The sequence below is a fragment of the Lissotriton helveticus genome, chromosome 4_1 (genome assembly GCF_964261635.1).
Source record: "Lissotriton helveticus chromosome 4_1, aLisHel1.1, whole genome shotgun sequence".
Taxonomy (NCBI): Eukaryota; Metazoa; Chordata; class Amphibia; order Caudata; family Salamandridae; genus Lissotriton; species Lissotriton helveticus.
The window spans coordinates 1,034,510,328-1,034,533,280 of record NC_136063.1 but is presented as its reverse complement, the minus strand read 5'-3'; positions in this window follow the sequence as shown (position 1 = coordinate 1,034,533,280).

Below are 22,953 nucleotides of genomic sequence, written 5' to 3'. Positions count from 1 at the left end.
TGCGGGTGCGCGATATATAGTTAGTGCAACTAACTATATATGGAATTTCAATGGTTTTGTGTGAGTAAAATAAGGTTTTTTAAATGCTAATTCCTAACTATATATGGTCTATAACCTATGGTTTTTTCAGTGAATATATATATATATATATATATACATATATATATATATATGTATATATATATATATATATACATATATATATAGATACATTCAAGCTCAATTCTACCAGAGGTTTCGGGGCACTCATCGGCAGGTGCTATGGCGCGCTGGTATCTGCGCATCAAATGACAGCTCAGTAATCAATTTCCCTTCATGGAAATGACAAAAGTACTCCGGGTAAGTGGCAACGTTTTTATTTCGCCAGCAACAACAGCAGTGATACAGACAAACGGGTTTCAGACAGCAAGTCCTTCCTCAGTGTCAATTAGCATGCTGCGCGCGGCTCTTTTTGTGCGTCTTCAACAAATTATTAAATGAAGACGGACTACATTTTTAAAGTATATCCTTCGTGCATTTCAGAGCGCTGGTAAAGCGTGGCAGCCATTTTTATATAATACAAGATACATGATACAATGTGGTATCGTGTATTATAGTTCGATCCCCCATATGTGGCACACCCCCACAATTGGCCGATTGCCACTGCCATTCAATTCTGCAATCTCGCCGTGTATCGGCATATCACTGGCATAAATTACCATCAGGCGCTCAGAACACCCAACATATCTACAGTGCATAATACAAAATTCAAAATTTGAAAATTAAAGGGCGCAGATGAACCAGGCGACCGGTTCACGTGTACATTTTGCATTTTACTTCTATGCCATCAGAATACAAATTGATATACAAATGTATAAGTAAGTACACGATAACACTGACCGCCATTTCCGGTATCCTTCCACATGTAGTCCGTCTTCATTTAATGATTTGTTGAAGATGCACAAAAAGAGCTGCGCGCAGCATGCTAATTGACACTGAGGAAGGACTTGCTGTCTGAAACGCTTTTGTCTGTATCACTGCTGCTGTTGCTGGCGAAATAAAAACTTTGCCACTTACCCGGAGTGCTTTTGTCATTTCCATGAAGGGAAATTGATTACTGAGCTGTCATATATCTATACTACTAGTATAAAGAGAGAACAGAAACCTTTTGGCAAGGTAAACACGGGAACCACAGCGCCAATCCACACACCCAATACATTGTTGGAATCCTCAGGGTGTGTAGATGGAAATAGGCGACATAAAAAAAAAACATACATTAAAAAATTTAAATTTTAAAACAAAGTAGTCCCCTAAAACTAGCGCCGGCCGCGACGTAGCGCTGACCGCGACCTAGGCGTGATGACGACATGCGGGTAGGAGCGGTGGCGTGCGGCGAGGAGTGGCAGTGAAGTCCAGAGCGGGCGGCTCAGGTAAGGCAAAGAGCGGCGAGGAGTGGCGGTGAAGTCCGGACCGGGCGGCTCAGGTAAGGCAAAGGCAGGCGGGAGGCAGGAGGCTGGAGGCGGGAGGCAGGAGGCGGGCGGCGGGAGGCGGGCGGGAGGCTCAAGGCTCAAGGCACGAGGCGGGAGGCGGGCTGGGCAATGTCGGGCGGGGGGGCGGCGGCGAGGCGGGAGGCGGGAGGGATGCGGGAGGGATGCGGTCTGGGCAATGTCGGGGCGGGCGGGAGTGCACAGAGGCTTAAAATGCTGCCCCCAGCCCCCTTCTGCCCCGGGCAACGCCAGGGCGGGCTGCTAGTATATACATATATATATATAAAGAGAGAGAGAGAGAGAGAGAGAGAGAGAGAGAGAGAGAGAGAAAGAGAGGGAGAGAGGTGTTCTCAGTGATCTCATCTCAAATGACATCACAGATGACATCATTATTGACACCACCCAGCTTGTGTAAGTATTTTGAAATAGTTTATGTTGTGTAAACATATATACTAAGGCACTACAAAACTTAAAAGTAGTATACTAGGTGTACTACTAATGAGTATAACTACTTCTAATATATATCATGTGACTGGCTGTGTCACTATGTATCCTTGTGCTTGGTGAGCAAGTAGCTGTATGGGAGTATAAGTGGGTGTGGGTGAGTGAGATTCCGTGTATTGGTGTTTATGGGTGGTTGTGTCAGTGGCAGTATGGGTAGGCGAGTAGCAGTGTGAGTGCCTCCATGGGTGGGTAAGTGAGTGTGTAGTGCCTGCATGGGTGAGTGAGTGGTTGTCCAAATGGCTGTATTGGTGAGTGCCTGGGGGTGTAAATGGCTGTATGGATGAGTCAGTGGTTGTTTGAGTGGGTGTTTTGTTCAGTGAGTTGGTGTCTAAGTGGCTGTATTAGAGAGAGTGAGTGTCTGTGTGAATGGCTGTATGCCTGAGTACACAGATGTTTGAGTGCTTGTATGGATGTGTGAATGGCTATGTAAGTGGTTCTGTAAGTGAGTGTGTGATGGCTCAAATGGGTGAGTGAGTGTCTGTGTTGATGTATGAGTAGCAGTATGATTGAGTATGTGGAGTAGTATCCTGTTCAAGTTAATGTTATGCCATATTATCACTTGCTCAGCCAGTGGAATGTTGCAGTTATGATGTGTTTCGGAATGTTGGGAGCCTGTGAGGAAAAGTCACAGTTGACATGGGGCTGAGTAGCATGCTCGCTGCTCATGGTGGGGCTGATCTACATATCCTGTAACTTAATACAATAAAACATTCTTGAACTACATCTATCTGCGTGGATCTTGTTACTATATTTATTTGGCGACGAGTTGGGACTCCCTACGTGCTACAAATTAATTTTCAGGGTCCTGGAGAACATAAGAGGACCTGAAGATGAAACTATCTACAGTATCGTCAGTCACAAGCATCACAAAGAACAAGAGGAAGTATCTACATGTCAAGAATAACTGCAAAAAATTACAAGGATGTTCGGCACAGAACTACAAAGATTTCAACATGAAAGAAGTCTTTCAATTAAAAACAAAGAAGGCAACAAGAAACTGGTAAAGATGAAGCACTACCCCTCTCAGCCCCACCAGTGTCATCACAATCTGACATCTCTAGTCCAAGCGTGCTGTGCTCATCTAGATTACCCATTTTGGACTTTTAAATTACCAGTGCTTCAGTCTTCAGTTACAGTGAATGGTCTTCACAAGCACCAGACAGGAACGGTGTGTCTCAGGGTACAATGAGTGTATTGACCTGATGAGATGGGCACCGTAAGTTGTCTAAAGTAATTTTTACGTTATCTACAGAAGTGCATATTCAGGGTCTTGGGGTGTACATTGGATCAAGATGTTTTGTGCACTGCAACTAGTAACTGCCCAAAGGGATAATTCAACTGTGCTTACTTTCTACATCTGTGGCATGTTTATACAATGTTTTGCACTGTGGGATCAAAGAAAGGTGTGTTTTTCTTACACATTGTCGTCAGCTTTGTACTTTCAGCGCATCATTACAGGTACTTTACAATACACATTGTTGGAATGTCCCCAGAGTTCAGGTTGTTTGTCTCCTTGTGCAATCTGCATTACATGGTTAACATAATACATGTGCTGACTATCAAAAGTCATGGAGGGTCAGTGTGGCTTTGGAATTTGGAAGTCAAATGAGTTTTTGCTGACATTTTCATCTAAAACTCTGGTGAGTCTTTCTGTGTTTTAAAAAAAAAATATTTCCATCACTAAAAGATTCCTCATTCTCTCCCCTTTAATAATCCTTAAGAATTTGAATTTTCAAAACAACGCGTGAACTCACCATAGATACAGTGTCGCACGTGTATTCTCGGTAGTCTCCAGTGACGTCTGTGGTAGCAAACTGAGGTTTGCTGCTTCGGGACACCTACATGCTCGGACATGCAGTGAGCCATCGGGCGCAACGTCTATTACGTGCATCTATCTTTTGTTTAGCTGCGTATGCTGTTGCCATGGACTGTTTAGTCTTTCTTCGGTCAACCACATCAGTAGCTCTTGTAGGTGTCACAGTACAAGCGACGGTATGATTTCTCCCATGATGTTTTCTTTTCTATGGATCTGACTGTCTTCTGAGACCGGGCACGTCGCTGTATTTGCCTGGACTGCCGTTGTCACAGGTTTCATTCTATTTGTTCATCTTGTGCATGTTTGTGACGGAACGCATGGACAAAGTCAAGGGGCAACCACAAATATACTCCATGTTATTAATGGTGCAAATGACAATTGTTGCCTCAAGTCTCTGCATTCGCAACAATTATCTGGGGTGCTAATTAGACTGGCCTGAGGAGTATGACGCCCTGTCTCCATTCCAAGCGGGGTTTCGAGCATTCACTAGTACGGTGGACCAGGTTTTCCGCTTTACACTGCTACAGTGGAGAACTGTGTTACTGGGGGGGGCAGCCTGTATGCAGCATTTGTCGACCTGCGGGCTGCCTTCGACCTGGTTCCCAGGTCTAAGCTGTGGACAGTTTTAAAGAACTTGGGTGTACCTGACGATCTACTGACAATGATAATGCGGTTGCATGAAGCAAATTTTGCCAAAATCCAGTGGGGGGGGCAGGGAGTGGTCACAACAGACTTCCCGGTAGAGCGGGGAGTCCGGCAAGGGTGTTCGATGGCCCTAACACTCTTTACCCTGTTTATTAACGGAGTTGTGGCTCGTATGTTGTCTGTTAACTTGGATGCTCCTTCTTTAGCTGGTAAAAAGACACCGATTTTAATGTTCGCTGATGATACTTTGATTTTATCAAAGACTCCAAGTGGTTTACAGCGTGCATTACTCATTTTTGAGCAATTTTGTAAGATGCATGGCTTATAAGTTAATGCGGCGAAAACTAAGCTTATGACTTTTAATCCCCACCGTAGTTTCAGATCTAAGCTAGTAATGAATGATCGCCCTTTAGAGACAGTAAATGCCTTTACGTATCTAGGTATCTATGTATCAAATGATCTTAGATGGTCTTAGATGGTCCCAGCATGTAGACAACTGGCTGGTGCCCTTAGTATAGAGCATAGAAAATCTAGAACTAAACCAATTAAACCGGCATTGCAGGTCTATGAGGCTAAGGCCCTCGGCTCTGCACTATATGGTCCCGAGCTGTGGGGCTTTGAAAAACTACAGTCCTTACAAACATCAGAAAATAAGTTTTTCAGGAGCATCACAGGTCTTCCTAAAGGTACTCCATCGCTCCCACTCAGGTACGATTTGGGTACGAAGGCGGTAGTAGACCTGGCTAGGCTCCGCCCTATCCTATACTGGAGAAGGCTCTGGACAACACCTGAGCCCTCTCCTTATGCTGAGGGGTTCTTAGACATAATCAAAGCGGATGTGTTTCACAAAATTGGTTGGCTGAATGTTCTTAGAGCAACGTTGGGCGATCTCGGCCTTCAAATGCTTTGGGATAACCCGACAGGAGCTTCATTCCCCTCGAGAAAAGTCCTAAAAGAAATATATTGGGAGAATGTGGCTATCCGAAATTGGAGAGGCGCTAAAGCCTCATCCATGACAGGTGGTTTTTAAGAAGCAAAACTATACCCCAGTCTAGAAATTTATTGGGATGCCATAACCACTCCTAGGGACAGGAAGCTTTTCTTTCAAATAAGAGTGGGTGCCCTCCCCCTTAGATCTTTAACAGGTAGGTGGGGGCTCATCAAATAGCAATTGCCCTGTTTGTGGAGTACATAAGGAAAAAATTGCACATTTCCTATTTGCTTGTAAATTTTATGCAGAACCCAGACGTATTTGGCTATCCCCGGTGTGTAAGAATTTAGGAACCACCAGTAGTGTTGTAGCTCTAAGAATTATATGTTCCAGCACTTTATTGCCTTTAACTATAGCTACAGCCAAATTTTCAGGATGGGCGTGGAATATTAGACAGAAGTCTCTAGGCAGCTGATTGTTTTCTATTGTATTTTAAGATTGTCTTTATTTTAATACTTGAATATTTTTATCTTGTAATTTTTTAAATTGTGAATTCTAATGTCACTATGGCTTTCTTGTTTTAAAATGTTTGATTGATTTTTAAGTCTAATCTTAATTGCTGTTATTGAAATGGTGTTTTTATAAATGTGATTGTACTTGCTTTTATGAGAAAATACTCAAATAATCAAATCTTTGACTTGACTTGGGGTGCTAATTGTCCACATTGTTTTTTTTATTGTCAGACTATGTCATTTGGCCTTCACAGAATCTTATCTTACATCCCTGTGCAAGATGTGATCTCTTTTATCACATGCTACGTGAGGAACATGGTGAAGTCTCGCCACGTCGTGGGATTTGTGTGGACTGTTACTTCTAGTGGAGATTGAAGCGGCTATGTTTTTTGGCTGCCTATGCATATGGAGTTAGCCAGTCTTTATTCAGAAGGTCCAATTTCCAATGTACTGTGTCTGGAGCTACAGTGTCTGGGGTGGCTGATAAGTGCATACATTGTGGAAATTGTTCTAGTTTATTTGCTGCAAATGTTTTCACTTTTGCACTTGTGTCGTGTTAAGTATTTACAGTATTTTTGTCTTTTTACTGTTTGGCATTTTTACAATTTGTTCCCTTATGCAAGGGTGTTTCTTGTCTGCTAGAACTCAGGTGAGTGGCCGCTCACCTGCGTGGGTTTTAGTTTAAGGATGCACTACATTTAGAATTGTTGCATCATTGTTCTGTTCCACATAGTACACATCATTTTTTATTCTTCACTATGTAGGGATGACAATGGGTCTTAGTCCCATTTGTTCTCTTACATTTGCCTTGTGCCCTCACATAGGGTATTTGCCATATGGATTTTTGTCTCGTTTACAATAGTCTTCCTCACTTATCCTGAAAGGATTCTTTATTTTACATGTGTACACTTTACACTTCGTTTCTTCCCTACACAGGGATTGCAATGGGTTCTAGTCCCATTTGCTCACAATACACTTGCCTTCTGAGGTTACTCACGGTGCCTACCCACTTTCAGGGCATCTCTATTCTTTGGGACATGTTATGGGTTCAGAACCTTATACATTAGTTAACGATATCTAACCTCCCTTTCATCTTCGGGACGGTAAGGGGTTTCAGGACCATGTTCTCTTACTTGGGTTGTATGGTTTTTAGTCCCATTACCATTCTACATGATGGTGTCTTTACAAGGGCTATCAGTTCATGGGTTTTAGTTCCATTCATAAAAGTTTCTGACCCCTTTTCCTCATGGTGGGGTTGGTCTTGGGTTTTAGTCCTCCCATTCTCACATACGTTGGATACATCTTTACACCTACATAGGGTGTGTTTCATGGGTTTCAGTCCCATTTATGTTATTTTCTCAACATTATACTTTCTTTATATTACATTGTCAATTTTGTAACGTAATGTTTTGTTCATTTTAAATTACTTTGTCAATATTGTAATGGAGTTTGGATGGGGGATATTATTGTATTTTCCTCTCCTCTTCCCTGTATCTTTCACATGTTCAGTTTTCATCTAGATGTCTTTTCTTCTTGTCATCTGTGGATTCTGGACTTTTTTCTTGTTTTCAGTCTTTCATTGTCTTCTGTCTTTTTCTTTTTGTAGTGATTTCTTTTTGTTCTTCTTTCCGCCTGAGGCTACTCTGTGTGTGTCTGGTTGTAGTCCAGTGTTTGTAGGGTTGTGCTATGCCTTGCCCTCTCGCTTACCTGCTTGGCCGGTAGGTGTGTCTGAGGGGTAGTCATTGGTGCTTTCATGTTTTTTTCTCCTTCTCATTGTTTTCTTTTGCTGTCTCTTTCTATTTTTTTCTGTTGTTATTTATAGAAGGGAGGATGGGTTATTTCTATTTGTTTTTCTCATCTGTCGCTTCCTCTTTTTCTACTCCCACCTATTTTTCTGTTCCCTCCTTGTTGTTCTCTTCTTTGCTTGGTTTATGCTGTTTCTGTATTTCTCTTATTCTTTCCTCGTTTAAGGTTCTCCTTTTCTGTTTCCATCTTAATTGTTTTTTTGTTATATAAGCAAGGGGGATATGTAGTATCCTGTTCAAGTTAATGTTATGCCATATTATCACTTGCTCAGGCAGTGGAATGTTGAAGTGATGATGTATTTCGGAATGTTGGGAGCCTGTGAGGAAAAGTCACAGTTGGGATGGGGCTGAGCAGCATGCTGGCTGCTAATTTACTACAATATAAAATTATTGAACTACATCTACCTGGGTGGCCCTTTACTACATGTGGTTATGATAATGGTTGTATGGGTGAGCAACTAGTTGTATGATTGGCTGTATGGGTGAGTGAATGGTGATATGAGTGTCTGTTCAAGTGAGTGACTGGGTGGGTGGCTCTATGGAGGAGTGAGGGGGTGTGTGAGTAATGGTATACATCAGTGAATGGGTATGTCAGTGGTTGTGCCGGTGTGTGAGTGGGCGTACAAGAGGCTGTATAGGGTGTGAGTAGGTATGTGAGTGGTTCTGTGGTTGATGTCATCAGTGATATACTTTAAGATGTATTCAGTGATGTCATCAGCGATGTCCCCGACCATGCCATGAAAGATGTAATATGCGAGGTCATTAGCAGTGCATTGCAGGGTATAAGTTATAATTCGCTCAGGTAACTATGCCTGATTAATATCTCCCCCCAAGAACCCTCAGCATCCAAAAGACTTCATCCCCTAACCAGCAGTGCACCAGGAGGTGCAGTTGCACAGTGGTGGAGAAAGGGGGTATGGTCTCTGAAGTCCCCTCAGAAATTGCGCTCTGTGGGAATTATTGTTGGTAACAGGAGGGCTTGTTGGCCCCCAAAGACCCTCACAAACCAAGGGGACTTCATCCCACCACCAGCAGTGTGCAGAGAGGCATGTTTGCAGAGTGGATGAGAAAAAGGGCATAGCCTCCTACCACCTCCCTGCAATCCATCGGTGTATGACTTAGTGGAGGTAACAGGAGGTCTTGTTGGCCCCCAAGGACCTTCAGCAGCCAAGGGGACTTCATCCTCCAAGCAGCTGCATTGCAGGAGGCATGATTGCAGAGTGGTGCAGTAAGGGGGCAAGGCTTCCTCCATCATGCTGGTAGCTTAAAAAAAAACAATAAATTAAGGGGTCAGGTATTTTTTTAAATGGGGTGTAGGGCCATGTCCCCCCCCCCCTGGATGATTACTGCCCTGAGGATCCCAACCCTTGGGACAGGCTTTTTCGTTAAAAAAAAACAAAAATGGAAGAAAGGAGGGGCGGTGTGGCCCTCTTTCCCTGGGTTGATTTTGGCCTGGTGACCCCATCCCCTGGAGCTCTGCCCTTTTTTTTTTTTAAACATGGGAGGGGGCTGTGCGACCCCCCTCGAGGGCCAAATTTGGTCCCGGTGATGCCATCCCTGTGGCCTGGCCACACTACTGCGTTTTTCACATTAAGGACCACTGGGAGAGTCTGAAGGCCCCTGCTGTCCCTGCCTGCTCCTCGTGTCCTGCTGTAGGGGGCATTGCTTTTGGACAGGGAGAGCTGCTGAACATGCATGGAGCAGCATTTGCTACGGCATGGCAGAAGCGGTAGTGCTCCTGTACCCATTGCAAATTGTCCCAGTAGTGGGCACCCCAGGACTTGCAGGAGCCAACATGTATAGCTCCAGGAGGGGGGCCACCCTCCTTTCTTAATTTTGTCCTGGGGAGGTGGTGGTCCCAGAGGTTGTGGGGGACATGCTGCCCCTCACTTTAATTTTAAGCATTTGCCCTGGGAAGATGGTGGTGCCCCTGCATTAATATTACATTTAGCCCCAGGGAGGTGTGGTCCCCGGGCTATGGCGTCCGCATGCCCCCAGATTTATAATACATTTTGCCCCGGGGAGGTGGCAGTCGTTAGGCTGTGGAATGGGCACACAGGTCCCTCGCATTATTTGCCCTGGGGAGGTGGCAGTTTCCAGGTCATGGAGGTTGCCCATGGCAACTCCCACATAAATTATGAAAAAATGCCCTGGGGAAGTGCTGGCCCCCAAGGCTTTAGGGATCCTAGGAGGGGTGTCCCATGTACCCTCTTCGTAGATATTTGGACATGCCCCCGATACCTGGCCTGTGCTTAGTTATCTTTTACATTTTCAGCAGGATTCATGGATCCAGCGTGACTCTCGCTGATTTAAAAAAACAAAATTGCCATTTTGGCCCTGCGAGGTCCCTGTGGGACCTCTCCCAGAGGCCTAGGGTCAGGGTGTTTTTTCTGTGACTCAATTCAACCAACTCACAAGATGGCTGCCAAAATGTACTGGTTTGAAGTGTTTGGCAGTCAATCAAACTCTGCACAAGATCAGTAGGGGCTGCAGATCCACAGCGTCCCTATATTTACAACTGTAAATTTCTTTAACTAACTCAGCAACTACTGAACGGATTTACACCATTTAATAAGAAGGTCACATTCAGGACCAACAGCTAGCTTTCTGCCAAATTTGATGTAATTCCGTTCATCTGTTCGAGCTCTAGCAGTTTCGAAAGTTCCAAAGGAAATTTACATGTGGGAAAAGTGTTTTTGGAACCCCTTTTGTCTCAGCCCCCGCATGACTTATCACCCCTAAAGTTTCAAGACAGCAGCTAGAGTTAGCGGGAAACTAGTTTTGAAATATTGGCAAAGATTTGTTAAACAACGGCAAAGTTATTGGCAAATGAAAAATTTCAAGGAAACTAGGTCCTAACTATAACTACCTACTGGTGACCGTAGGTAGTTATAGTTGCACCATGTTTCTATAGAAAAACCTTTTATTGACTTGCCTATATATTTGGCGCCATTTGAAGAATCTTCACAAAACTTTTTTTTAAAAAAGAGACTTGTTGTGCATGGAAAGTTTGGGGTGGATCTGTTGAGTGGCTACAAGAAAAAAGGCCATTGAAAAAGTTTGGTTTCCATGTTAATTCCCGTAGGAACATTAAACATGACTAAAGCCCGAACCGCTGGACGCAAATACACAAAGTTTGGCAGGAAGGTAGATTTTGGTTCACAGATCACGTTTTCAGTTAATCGGTGTAAATTTTTCAGCCGTTATTGAGAAATTTAAGGGAAAAGATAAGGATATCTGTGGCCGTGATGACAACGAATAATAACAAGATTGTGCACGGAAATGCAGAGCTCTGATTGGCTGCCAACACTTCAACGAATAAGTGTTTGCAGCCATCTTAGGAATTGGCTTCAGCCGATTCCCACAATAAAACAGTAAACAAAAGTAAAGGGGGAAGGGTAGGAATACCCTGATGCTCCAGCCTTGGTCTTGTGGTCCCCCTGGAACATTGCCATGGCATAAAAGCATGAAAAAAATATTGCTGCCTATTAATGAAATTTATGAGAAAAAAATAAGTGATGGGCCAGGTTATGGGGGCATGCAAGGATTAATATTTATTATAAAAATGGTGGGGGTGCATGGGGCCCCCCTTCAAGGGCTTAAAAATGCCCTGGAGACGTTCACCTCATTGAGGGTACAATTTAAAAATTATATGAGGGTCTGCTTTGATCCCTGAGCACTGGGGACCATCAACTCCCTATAAACAAGTTGACTTGGGAGGCCACAACGACATCCCATGCCCCAGGGACCACCACCTACCCGGACCTTTCTTTTTTTTAAAAGAAGGAATGGGCCTTTCTCTGCCCTGGGGACCACACCTCCCTGGGGTGCAAGAGGAGGAGGGGATCTGCCCCCTTCCTGGAGTCATACATGGCCCTGAGGTGCCCTCCTCAGGATATAGCTGTGTGGTTTGACTTGGCTGGAGCTTTGACAAGTCAGAGCAAACACGCACTTCCAGCAAGTGAGAGGTAAGGAAATCCTCTTCCTTGCTTGAAGTGGAGGTTTCATCTGTTTCTGCTGTCAACCAAGCAGGACTACAAACAAAAGGATTGCTCCTGTATGAAGAGAGCTGCCTTTCAGCAACTTCCTCCATGCAGAAGCAATGCTGGCTCCCGTAGGAGATGGGGAGCCAGCAGGGACAGCAAGGGCCTTGAGGCTCACCCCTGTGGTCCCAATGCACACTGGGTGTCCTGGAGGCACCCAGGAGAGATATCCAGGCCCCGGGGATGGGGTGTTGGGTCTGAAATCGGCCAGGAAAGGGGGGCCGTGTGGCCCCACCCCATTTGAAAAAGGTCAATTTTTAGTTCAACATACACCTGGACCCCTATTAAAGTGATAGCTTTACCAGGTCTATAGTTGATTTTAACGCACTCGCTTCAATCTTCTCACCCATCAACTGCAACTTACTTTCCAGTCCCTCATTGGTGATGAAAAGATCTCTATTGAAGTACACTCTCGTAGGGCCTTTTGGGCATTGTACTGCCAGCCCAACGATGTGCACGCGCTAACCCTAGGCGTAGTTCGCGTAGTCGCGCTATGCATAGCTACGCGAAGTGCACTGCGCACTACGCAAGCTAAGCATAGCTACACGAACTGCGCAGTGCGGTAGGGAAAATGCTGTTCGCACTGATTGCCCAGTGCCGAATGCTTGTCCCCACTGAGCAATCATTGCAAACGGCATCTTGCACAGTGCATGTGGTCGGTTTCTGCCACTTGAGTAGATTTGCACTCGAGCAGCAGTTTTCTCAACGCGGACTGGTAGTTTCTCATCGCGAACAGTCGCGAGCATTCGCGACCACTCGCAATGGGAAACCTGACCTCCCCCCGTTGAGAATCTCGCTGGGAGGTTTATTTTCCACGCTCGCGATCGGCAACTTGATGTTGCTGATCGCGAACGAGGAAAAAGTCTCTTCAGGATGTCCTTTTGCTCACTTGCGGTCCCAAACTTGACGTTGAGGATGGTGAGCAAGCAAAAAAAGCCCGCTGCGCAATGTGGTTTTGCACTGTGCCATGTGCAATTCGCCTTAGCGCATAGTTGCGCAAACAACACAAACCACACGAGTGTAGTGTAGTCCTACGCCCAGGGTTATGCAAGCCCAATGATGAAAAATGCTACTTTTGGGTGGGGGAAGGCACTTGCTGCTATGAGCTCACACTCACAGTGACTGTCACCAGAACGCAAGTGAGAGTCTGCCTAGTCAGTGTGGAACAGTATACTCTAATTTTCACTGTATGATTTCAGAGGAGTCTGTAGTGTATACTTGAGTGGAACTATCCTCATCATCCCACATTTACAGCATCATATGATTGGCTGAGGGTGCCTGCCACCTAGTCCTTTCCACTCCACTTATAAACCCCTGCACAAGGGAGACCCAGGGTACTAGACCCTGGACTTGGAAGGCAACAACTGCAATATCATTGAGAACTGGAACAAATCTGCTAACGACTCTGTCTGAAGATGACCTGCAGGACTAGATATGTTTCTCAAGGGCCAGTAGCTCTTCCCCCTCAAATGCCCCCTGATGAACAGTTGGAAAACTATCTGGACTCCAAGTACTCTGAAATATTGCTAGGAGGCTCAGGGGCTTTGGTGTGTGGGCAGAAGGTTGCTCTGCTGCCGGGTAGTGGAGGGGCTGAACAAATGCCAGCAGGAGAGGGGCACCAGAACCCAGTAGACAGAAGGTTGACACAGTGAGCCTGTGAAACCATCTGCCCACAATGTGTGCCCTTTAGAGGCCAAAAGAAAATTATCCTGGTAGCTAGAGCTGGCTACAAGGAGTAAGTTGCGCCCATGATCACTGGAATCAGCCCAAGGGGTAGGAGGTATTCAACTGTAAAGATTTGGACCTTTAGCCTTAAAAAATAAACCAAGACCTTGGCTCTCTTCAGAACTGTCTCTTTTTTCAGCACTGGGTGGGAGATGGCCTGGGAAGTTGGCGCATCTGTATTAAATTTAGTGCTGTAGGAGTGGGTGTTTGCGAGGCCCCTCCCATTTCCCATGGACCCGGTGACTGACACATCTATAGTGGGTCCAAGGACCCCATCACTGGGACCCAGAACAAAGGAACAAAGAGGTTCTAGGCAGGCACCCCCTTCCCACTCCCTGTGCCTGTGACTGGACAGAGCAGGGAAGACCCAATCACACAGGGTGGCTCCTACCTACATCGCGGGACACCAGCTGCTCCCTCCAAGGGAGAAAACAGAGAAATGCTGGCTCACATGTGTGTGAGGAGCTAGACAGGCAAGTGGGAGTAGGCTTCACACATCTTCCAACTTGCCTAACTGTACTTGGGCACCCAGGATTACCAAAAGAAAAACAAACATACATACAGTGTGGCAATAAAACAACCCAAAATAATGGAGAGAGCCACTCATAAATTATTCATTGCCCCACAATGCCCTGTACAGACTGCTTTACACATTGTTCTTTCTCCTTTTGGTGCCCCAAGGAGGGGCAGGGGAACCACCAGTGCTTAGGAAGTGTACTGTGGGGGCTGCAGGAGGTAAAGCAGCAGCTCCCCAATATATATGTATAGGAACAAATCCTAGCTCTCTTCTGGCCTTACAGGCATAAGCCCAGGAGAGGATGTCATCATTTTAAAAACACTTGCTGGGCTGGAATGTTTGTTCTACAGCTTTGGAATGTAGAAATCCATAGTGGTGGGTCCAATAGCTACATTATGTGGCCTGAAGAAAGACTTTGACACATATTTTATTTGATTTTATTCAAGATTTTATTGACAGTGATTATTGATGGCAAATCAGTATTCACAACAAGGGCATTTAAAAACAATTCCGGAGTTAAATGATTATTAGTACCATGGGATGACTCCTTCCAAAGCCAATAGGCTAGGCTTATGTATTAATGTGATGATCCATTAACGAACCAAAACATTTTGCTTCCTATGTTGATGTGGTGATCACTTAAAAAAGCCAGTAACCTAAATTATTTAAAATGACACCTCCTTATATTGCAATGTTACATCTGGAGTATGTCAGATTATTGTTATTATGGGGGTCATGACTCACTAGGATCAAATGTGATAAATGAATGTCATCAAAGATATTTTCATCTACCATCCATGAATATTTGCAAATGAATGTGTAGTATCTAGTAGTATGTGTGTACTAAATGTACTTATCCTTTGTCAAAGTAAAAGCCCTGACTGGAGAATCATTTATTGAGTGTTGTTGTTGCTAGCCGATCCAGACTACTATCCCACACCACCTTCCCTGAGTATGTTTATGATTTTTCTTGTTCCCTACCCTGACTGTCAGACCTGGCATCCTTGGTGTGGTCTTTTTCCAATTTTTTTACCTTCACCTCTCCTCTTTTCTGATTTTTTTTTTGTTGGCTTCACCAGTGCTAACCAGCAATAAAAAGCCTGTGCTTTTTCCCTATAACATGCCGTATTTTGGCCTTCACCCGTTTGGAGCATATAATTCATTTTTAAATCCCTAGTATACGTTGTTACATGGTACCCAAGGCCTGCAAATTAAATGCTGCTAGTGGGGAACAGTACACATTTTACCACCCACTAGAGTTACCTTCTTTCAGCCTGGCAAAATAAACTTCTGAACAGGGCTAAACCTTCCTTTTTTGCATACAGATCCCTCCTAAGGTAGGCTCAAATAACACATATGGCAGGATGCATTATATTTAAAATGTAGGACATGGAATTAAGTTTTGCATATCCTAATAGTGAAAGACTCCTAAATTCATGTTTCACTAGCAAGGCCTACCTCGCTCATTGGGTAATATTGAATTTCCTCATTACATGTAATAAGTGCTAGCGTTTAATTGGGAGAAGATAGAAATAACACGTTTAGACTCAAATTAATTATAACTTAAAACTCTCATAACATTAGGAACACTTATTTCCTAACTGCGATTCTCCCCAAATTGCAATTAGGAAATCAGTATTACGATCGGTATTCCTAATGTAAGAAACTCTTTCGAGTTTAATTAGTGATTCCTATTGGATTGCAAATAGACCTATCTAATACTTATTAAGGAGGTAGGTTGTAATGTGTGACCCATTAGGAATCACGCAATACAAAAGGGGATGTTGGATGGAGCGTTTGAGCAAATCAAACACTCACCCCCAGTCAACTGATCTGGGTTTAATCCATCACCATTCTTTAGCTCACTCGGCCACCCCAGTTCAGACATGGCTATATGCAAATCAGTCTGACCCTGTGCCTCATGGGAACAGTCCAGCCCGAACTGCCAAGCCATGTCTTCCCTGGACCGGAAGCAAGCATCCTGGGACCGGTTTCGGATTCATAATCCTCATCAGCCAGGCTATCTTGAATCCAGTGGCCAAGTGAGCAAGGGACTCACGTCTGAGCATACCCTGCCACACTTAGGGCGAACAAAGCGATACAAAAGGGGATGATGGACGGAGCGTTTGAGCAAATCAAACACTCACCCCCAGTCAACTGATCTGGGTTTAATCCATCACCATTCTTTAGCTCACTCGGCCACCCCTGTTCTGACATGGCTATATGCAAATCAGTCTGACCCTGTGCCTCATTGGAACAGTCCAGCCCGAACTGCCAAGCCATGTCTTCCCTGGACCGGAAGCAAGCATCCTGGGACCGGTTTCGGATTCATAATCCTCATCAGCCAGGCTATCTTGAATCCAGTGGCCAAGGGAGCAAGGGACTCACGTCTGAGCATACCCTGCCACACTTAGGGCGAACAAAGCGATACAAAAGGGGATGATCGACGGAGCGTTTGAGCAAATCAAACACTCACCCCCAGTCAACTGATCTGGGTTTAATCCATCACCATTCTTTAGCTCACTCGGCCACCCCAGTTCTGACATGGCTATATGCAAATCAGTCTGACCCTGTGCCTCATGGGAACAGTCCAGCCCGAACTGCCAAGCCATGTCTTCCCTGGACCGGAAGCAAGCATCCTGGGACCGGTTTCGGATTCATAATCCTCATCAGCCAGGCTATCTTGAATCCAGTGGCCAAGTGAGCAAGGGACTCACGTCTGAGCATATCCTGCCACACTTAGGGCGAACAAAGCGATACAAAAGGGGATGATGGACGGAGCGTTTTAGCAAATCAAATACTCACCCCCAGTCAACTGATCCATCATCCCCTTTTGTATCACTTTGTTCGCCCTAAGTGTATCCTACACAGGCTTCATCGCGGTCAGTCTTAATATTTGACTTATTCTCGTTCTTGTGTAACCAGATAACCTCAGTTTGCTAGTTTTCACTAAAAACTTTAAGAATTTATAACTCTGATTCTACTGACTGAACCTAATTTGTTTTGGTGTTATTTTATTCATTAAAATGAAATGTACTCTATTTTTCAAAATTTGTTTAGGATTTTTCTTGTACTGTGTTTTCACTTTATAACTGTTTGCATGCTGCATAAATACTTTATACCTTGCCTCTAAGTTAAGCCTGACTGCTTTTGTGTTACGCTACCAGAAGGTTGAGCACAGTTTAAATTATTTACTTTTGTGGTTCATCCTTACAATTATTGTGGTTGGTGCCTGAGTGGCGCTTCCACGTCCCTCAGCCAATAATCCAATTTCTTACACTGAGAAAGTAAAGTGCTACAATGAGGTACTTGGTTCCCGGTAAGGCGACAATTGTGAATCTATTACTTGTGTGAGCCTCAGGTCTTGCAGAACTAATGGTCCAATTTCTTACATTCACCTTGACAAGAATTGTGTGTTCTAACCCCTCTCAACCAAAAACTCAATTTCTTACAAGAGCTATCAAATCATGTGCTTGCATGAAATATGAGCCATTGTATGTTTCAAGAGGAATGCACATATTTTAATCAACCTATGACAGAAGAAGTTGGCCATGTGGCATTCGCAACATATTCCTAGAAAACAATCTAGAGTGGTTGATAAAAATATCAAAGTCCAGTCTCTGCAATCCTGTGCCATGTGACTATGCAACAGGCATAATTCAAAGTCTAGTTATATAGGGCATAATTACGACTGTAGAGGTCGGACCGCCAAGCCGCAGCGGCGGCATACAGGAGAACACTTCCAAGCGGGCATCATCCTGTCGCCGCATTACAACTTGACCACCAGGCTGGTAGTTTGACTGAGGTGGTTCCATGGTGTCGGCCTGAAGCTAATGCTCCTGCTATGCAGCACCACTTGCATGTTGGGCGCTCTGTTGCCATGCACCATGTCCTGCATGGCACACAGTACACGCACGATAGTGCAGGCATGGAAGGCACAACGTATGCCCACAACCACCCTTGGAGCCCTTTATGTAGCCCCTTCCCTGCCTTTCGGCTGACCTTTCTATGTGAGATCCCCACCATGAAAAGTTTAGCGGAAAGGCAGGTCGTAATCCCCTGAGTTGTGCCGATGCCGGCACCAACTTCATAGACTGCCATTTTCCCCACCGCCATGGCCGCAGGACCCGAAATCCTGGTGGTGACAGTGATCTTCAGGTCTTAGGACAGTCCAAGCAAACTGCTCGTAATCAGGCGGTCAGACTGCCAATCAATGGCGGTTGGTCCACGAGCATTGGTATGGCGGTCCCAAGACTGCTGTGCTTATAATCAGGCCCTGTTTGCTAAATACATATATCATCCATTAGACAAGGAGTAAACAAAGCAGGCCACGCTATTATAATGAACCTTTTGGACAGTTAGCCAAAATATTTATTTGTTGCATCAGATAATTGTGATGCCTAATGCCGACAAAGGTAATCATTTTGATATAAAATATGAAGTATGAAATACCTTCTAGTAACCATAGAAATTATATTTCAATTAACTAATCGGAGGGTTATCAACCTTTCAATATGTATATTCTATATATCAACTTTTATGATTGTGCAATAGTAGACTGCATTTTTGTTATTTTACAACATTCTCTACAAGCCATGACTTCCAAATACTGCTCCTGTTGGAAAGTGACCTTTTATCCAAATAATTTAATGCCATCCAGTACAAGAATCCTCATTCATAACTGCACCTGGCCTTATATATGACCACAGGTGCCACTTGCTTTCCATTATATGGATATTGCAAGTCACAGCAGAATTCCATGATCATATAGAGGAGTAAGGCTAAAGATAGATAGTGCAAGAGGTCTGCACTGCTGGATCATCAGTTTTTATGATGCTTTGGTGGCGCAGGCCTCTCAATCAGATCTATGGGGCAACGCAAAGCCACCCTGTGTGGCATTGTATGGCCTTATAGCTAAGGAGCAAGGCAGCGTTGCCTTAAACTACATCAAGAAGACATACCATGGGCTTTGTGGTGGAGTTTCCCATGCAATACCCATGGATTTTGACACATTCCTCGAGTGACAAGGATCTGTAAACCTGGGAATGCATCAAAACTGTGTGCCTCTCCAGAGGAGGCGTAACAATGAGAAATATCTTTGTTTCTCCTCATTATTTCCTCTTTCTATGATTCTGATTGTTTTTGTGCAGGAAGTTATCGCTTCCTGCACAAAAAGAATCATTCTAACTACGCAGACACCTTTGCACCATGTTGCAATTGTGCCTGCATTGGTGCTAGGCAGCAATTTGTGCACCAGCACAGGCAGCTAAGACAGGAATGGACTGTTTTTTATTAACACATCACATTCCTGCCCTTTCCTTTTGATGCAGGGCAGTGTAGCAAGAAGCTTTGCAATGCTGCTTTCGCCAAAATGTTGTCTATGAGGCCCTGAGTTGCTGTCTAAAGCTATATTACTCTGAGGTGACTAGCAACATTCTTATAATGTATGGCAGTGAGTAAAATATTCATTAAAGTACATTGCCATTCCATTACACGTCTTATCATTATTTTACACAGCATAGCACAGCAAGCCACCTTGCTGTGTTGCACTGCATGAAAGGGAAAAGGCAGGAATATAAAATATTTAACATCATACGGCGCATTCCTGTCCTTTCCTTACACTGGTGCACAATGTGCTACCTAGTACCAATGCAGGCACACTTGCGCTGTGGTGTAAGGCTGCCTGCATAGCAGACAGGATTGGTTTTGTGCAGGAAGGGACACCTGGTGGCCTTACATGGGTTGATAAATATGACTTAGTGACCGGAAAGATGGTGTATAGGCAGCACTAGTGACCGGCTCCAGCCAGCAGCTATAATCCTTCAGCCTCCTCCTGTTCCGAGGACACCTACAATGAGCACCGTTCAGGACAAGCTCAGCTGATATATGCCCCAGAAGCTGCGCTGTGACCTGGGGTGCTGATGATATGGAGGCATTGGTTCTCCAACCTAGGCTACAAGTGTGGTGAGGGCTGGTCCCAAGGAACAGATGGGGCTGGTGCGTGGGTCCGCCAGGCAGGTGATGTGAATGGAGATTGGTGGAGCCTCACCCTGGGTACCTGTGAATGGTTGTCAGTGGAGTAAGTGGTGGGGAGTGGTGGCGGTTGGCACATAATCCAAAATAACGGCACCAATCCTGGGTAAGCCGTGATGCTTCACATGGTGGCAAAACCAACAGCATGAACTGTAGTGGCAGTAAGCAGTGCTCCGGAGGAGGATCCTGGTGCCAAGTACATGAGACAGGGCCTCCATGAGAGAACATTCATCCCCATCCCTGATGTGCCTGGCATGCCTGTGACCTGAGGACTACAATGTGGTTGTGAGGAGGTCCAGCACCGATGAGGGGCCCAGGACGACATTGAAACTGAGTGAGATGGTGGGCGCATCCAGTGAAGCATGAATGGTGGCAGCCCTTGCCATCCCCCTCACTGATAAACTGATTGTATTCTCTGGGCTGGGAATCCAAAGGCAGGTTAAAAACTGAGCCAGAGGGGGTAGCTACCCCTGTGGTAACTTGGTGCCCTGCCCTCCTTGCCTGGTGAATTTGCACGTGGACTGGAGGCCTTCACCCCTCTTATTTTCTTCTATTCCCCCTCCTTCTACCACTTTGCACTGGTGTCTGACTCAGCTATCTTGTTCCCTCCTTCCAATTTTATTTTAACCCTTGTGTGGGTGAGTGTGGAGTGAGGTGAACCATGGAGGAGGCCTGTGTAGGGCAAGCAATATGAAGTGACTATCTACTGGGGCGGGTTGAACTAAAAGGAAGAAATGAGGGGTCAGAGTGTGTCTCAGACCAACATGACTAGGCGCCACTGGGGCATAACTCGCCTCATGATACCTTTATGGTTAGTTGGGAGGTTGGTTCTTGGATTCTGCCACATTCCAGAGAGGTCACTCTTCTTAAAGTTTGGATGGATGCTTGGAATGGGTGGGGAGACACACGTTTGGTTTGTGTGTGCTTACCTGCGGAGGTGGGAGTGGTGTTGAATACGTTTTGGTTTATGCAGTGCACAGGGATCCTAAGTCCTCCCAAAAGGACGAGCAATGGTGGAGCAGTAAATGGAGATGCCATGGGGGGTAGAGGGGAGAGGTCAATAGGGATCAGTGGAATGAAACTATACAGCATCACATGACATTGAGAATGCTACACATACTCACCTGGAATGTGACAGGTTTGAATTCTTTCATCAAGCACTACATAGTAAACAACTACTTTTGATGGGTCAGGGTACATATCCCAATGCTGCAGGAAACACTCTTAATGGAGCGGGGCACAGAAAATGCAAAAGAAATGGAGAGGGCAGCACTGTCTCCATCTGGATGGCACCTAATGTCCCGTTCCAATCGCTTAGATATACGACGGATATAGAGGGGAGATATATCTTGGTGCACAGGGAACTGGATGGACTAGAACTGTGGTTCCTTAACATCAAGGCACCAAATGCGGATGGCGGAGTTCTATGGCTCACTGGAAATTAAGCTGCTATCATATGTGGGATTATCATCATCATCTGGGCATTGGATTTTAATTGTGTACTCCATGGCCTTCTATTCTATGAAAGTAATGGGACCCCCTCTAAGGTACTAATTCACAGGTCAGGGAGAAGAGGGGAAGGAAATATAATGTAGCAACTACTCAAAGCACAAACTACCTCATGACCTCTCTGTTTATTTGAGGATTTTAGCCTCTTAAATTCTTCCATGGCCTTCTAGACAGCAGAAAGACACAGCAGGGTGATGAGGCCAGCTTTGAAACTTGTGTCTGGAAGATACCCACTGACAAAACCAGGAGAAAACACTGCAGGATGTAGCAAAACTGAGTCCCGGTACAGTTCTCACTGTATGACAATCACAAACAGCGCTTATTCTTAGGTTGCGCACGGGCAGGGCAGAAATTTCTGTTAAACAGGTTTCAGGAAAGTCAAAAGAAAGTCAAACATTCTGGTCTGCAGGCTGTCCTGTTGACAAAAGGACACTGGTGGGGCTTACCAGAGCATAGTTCTTGTAATCCTTTTCTTGAGAATATAGTTCATCAGTTCCTGTGGTTAGTCAAATCCTTAGTTCCAAGACAATCCTTCAGCAACACGCAGGTTCTTTTAAATCGTCGCCAGTGTTGTAATCAAAAGATCTTTTGTAGTCAGGTGATGTATAGATATATATTGTAGATTTATTCATTAGTTAACAGCGTCAGAAAGTTACAGGAAGATGTTAAGTCCATGTGATGCCCCACCAGGAGCAGCTTCCATCCTGCTCAGCCTGCACACTCCAACAAACACTCACAACCTCACCAGGCACCCATCATTCCACGACATCATCAATCATCCAACATTCCAGACATCTCCAAGCACACCAACACTTATTCTGGCTGAGCAGTAGAGAAGAGATACATAGGCAAGGGGAAAGGCACCAGTAGATCATAACACATCCCCCTTCCTAAGGAAACCAAAACACAAATAGAATAATAAAAAGTACATAAGGCAATCAAAATACAGATTGGCAACAGTAGATCATAACAGCACCCATCAAACCAAATATGGCAGTTAGGTTGCAGGAAACAATGGTTCGATTACACTGCCTTGATATATGGAGGGGACCTCACCCTAACACAGGGGAGCTCTCCTCTTTTACACCCGCCAATAGCGCACAGAGCAGGTTGGGCATGCGGGGCATTTTCTATCGGAACATGCACTCCTATTATTGGAGTGTAATATGGGGGGACAACATCCTGGTGTCCCTCTGTTGCCCCTCCAATCTGAATCCCTAGGGGTTCCACTATACAAAACAGACATGAAGACAGTCCTACATAGATAATTTGATGTTAGTTGTTAGTTGAAACACAACAGAGTTGAATCGAGTGGAGTGCAATGGAAGTAGTGGTAAGGGGGAAAGCCTCAGCAAAACCTATGGCACCAGGCGGAGACTAGAACAGGACTTGTTGGAAGGAGAGGAGGTACTGATCGTCTACGGAGATGGGGTGAGCAGAGGACTGA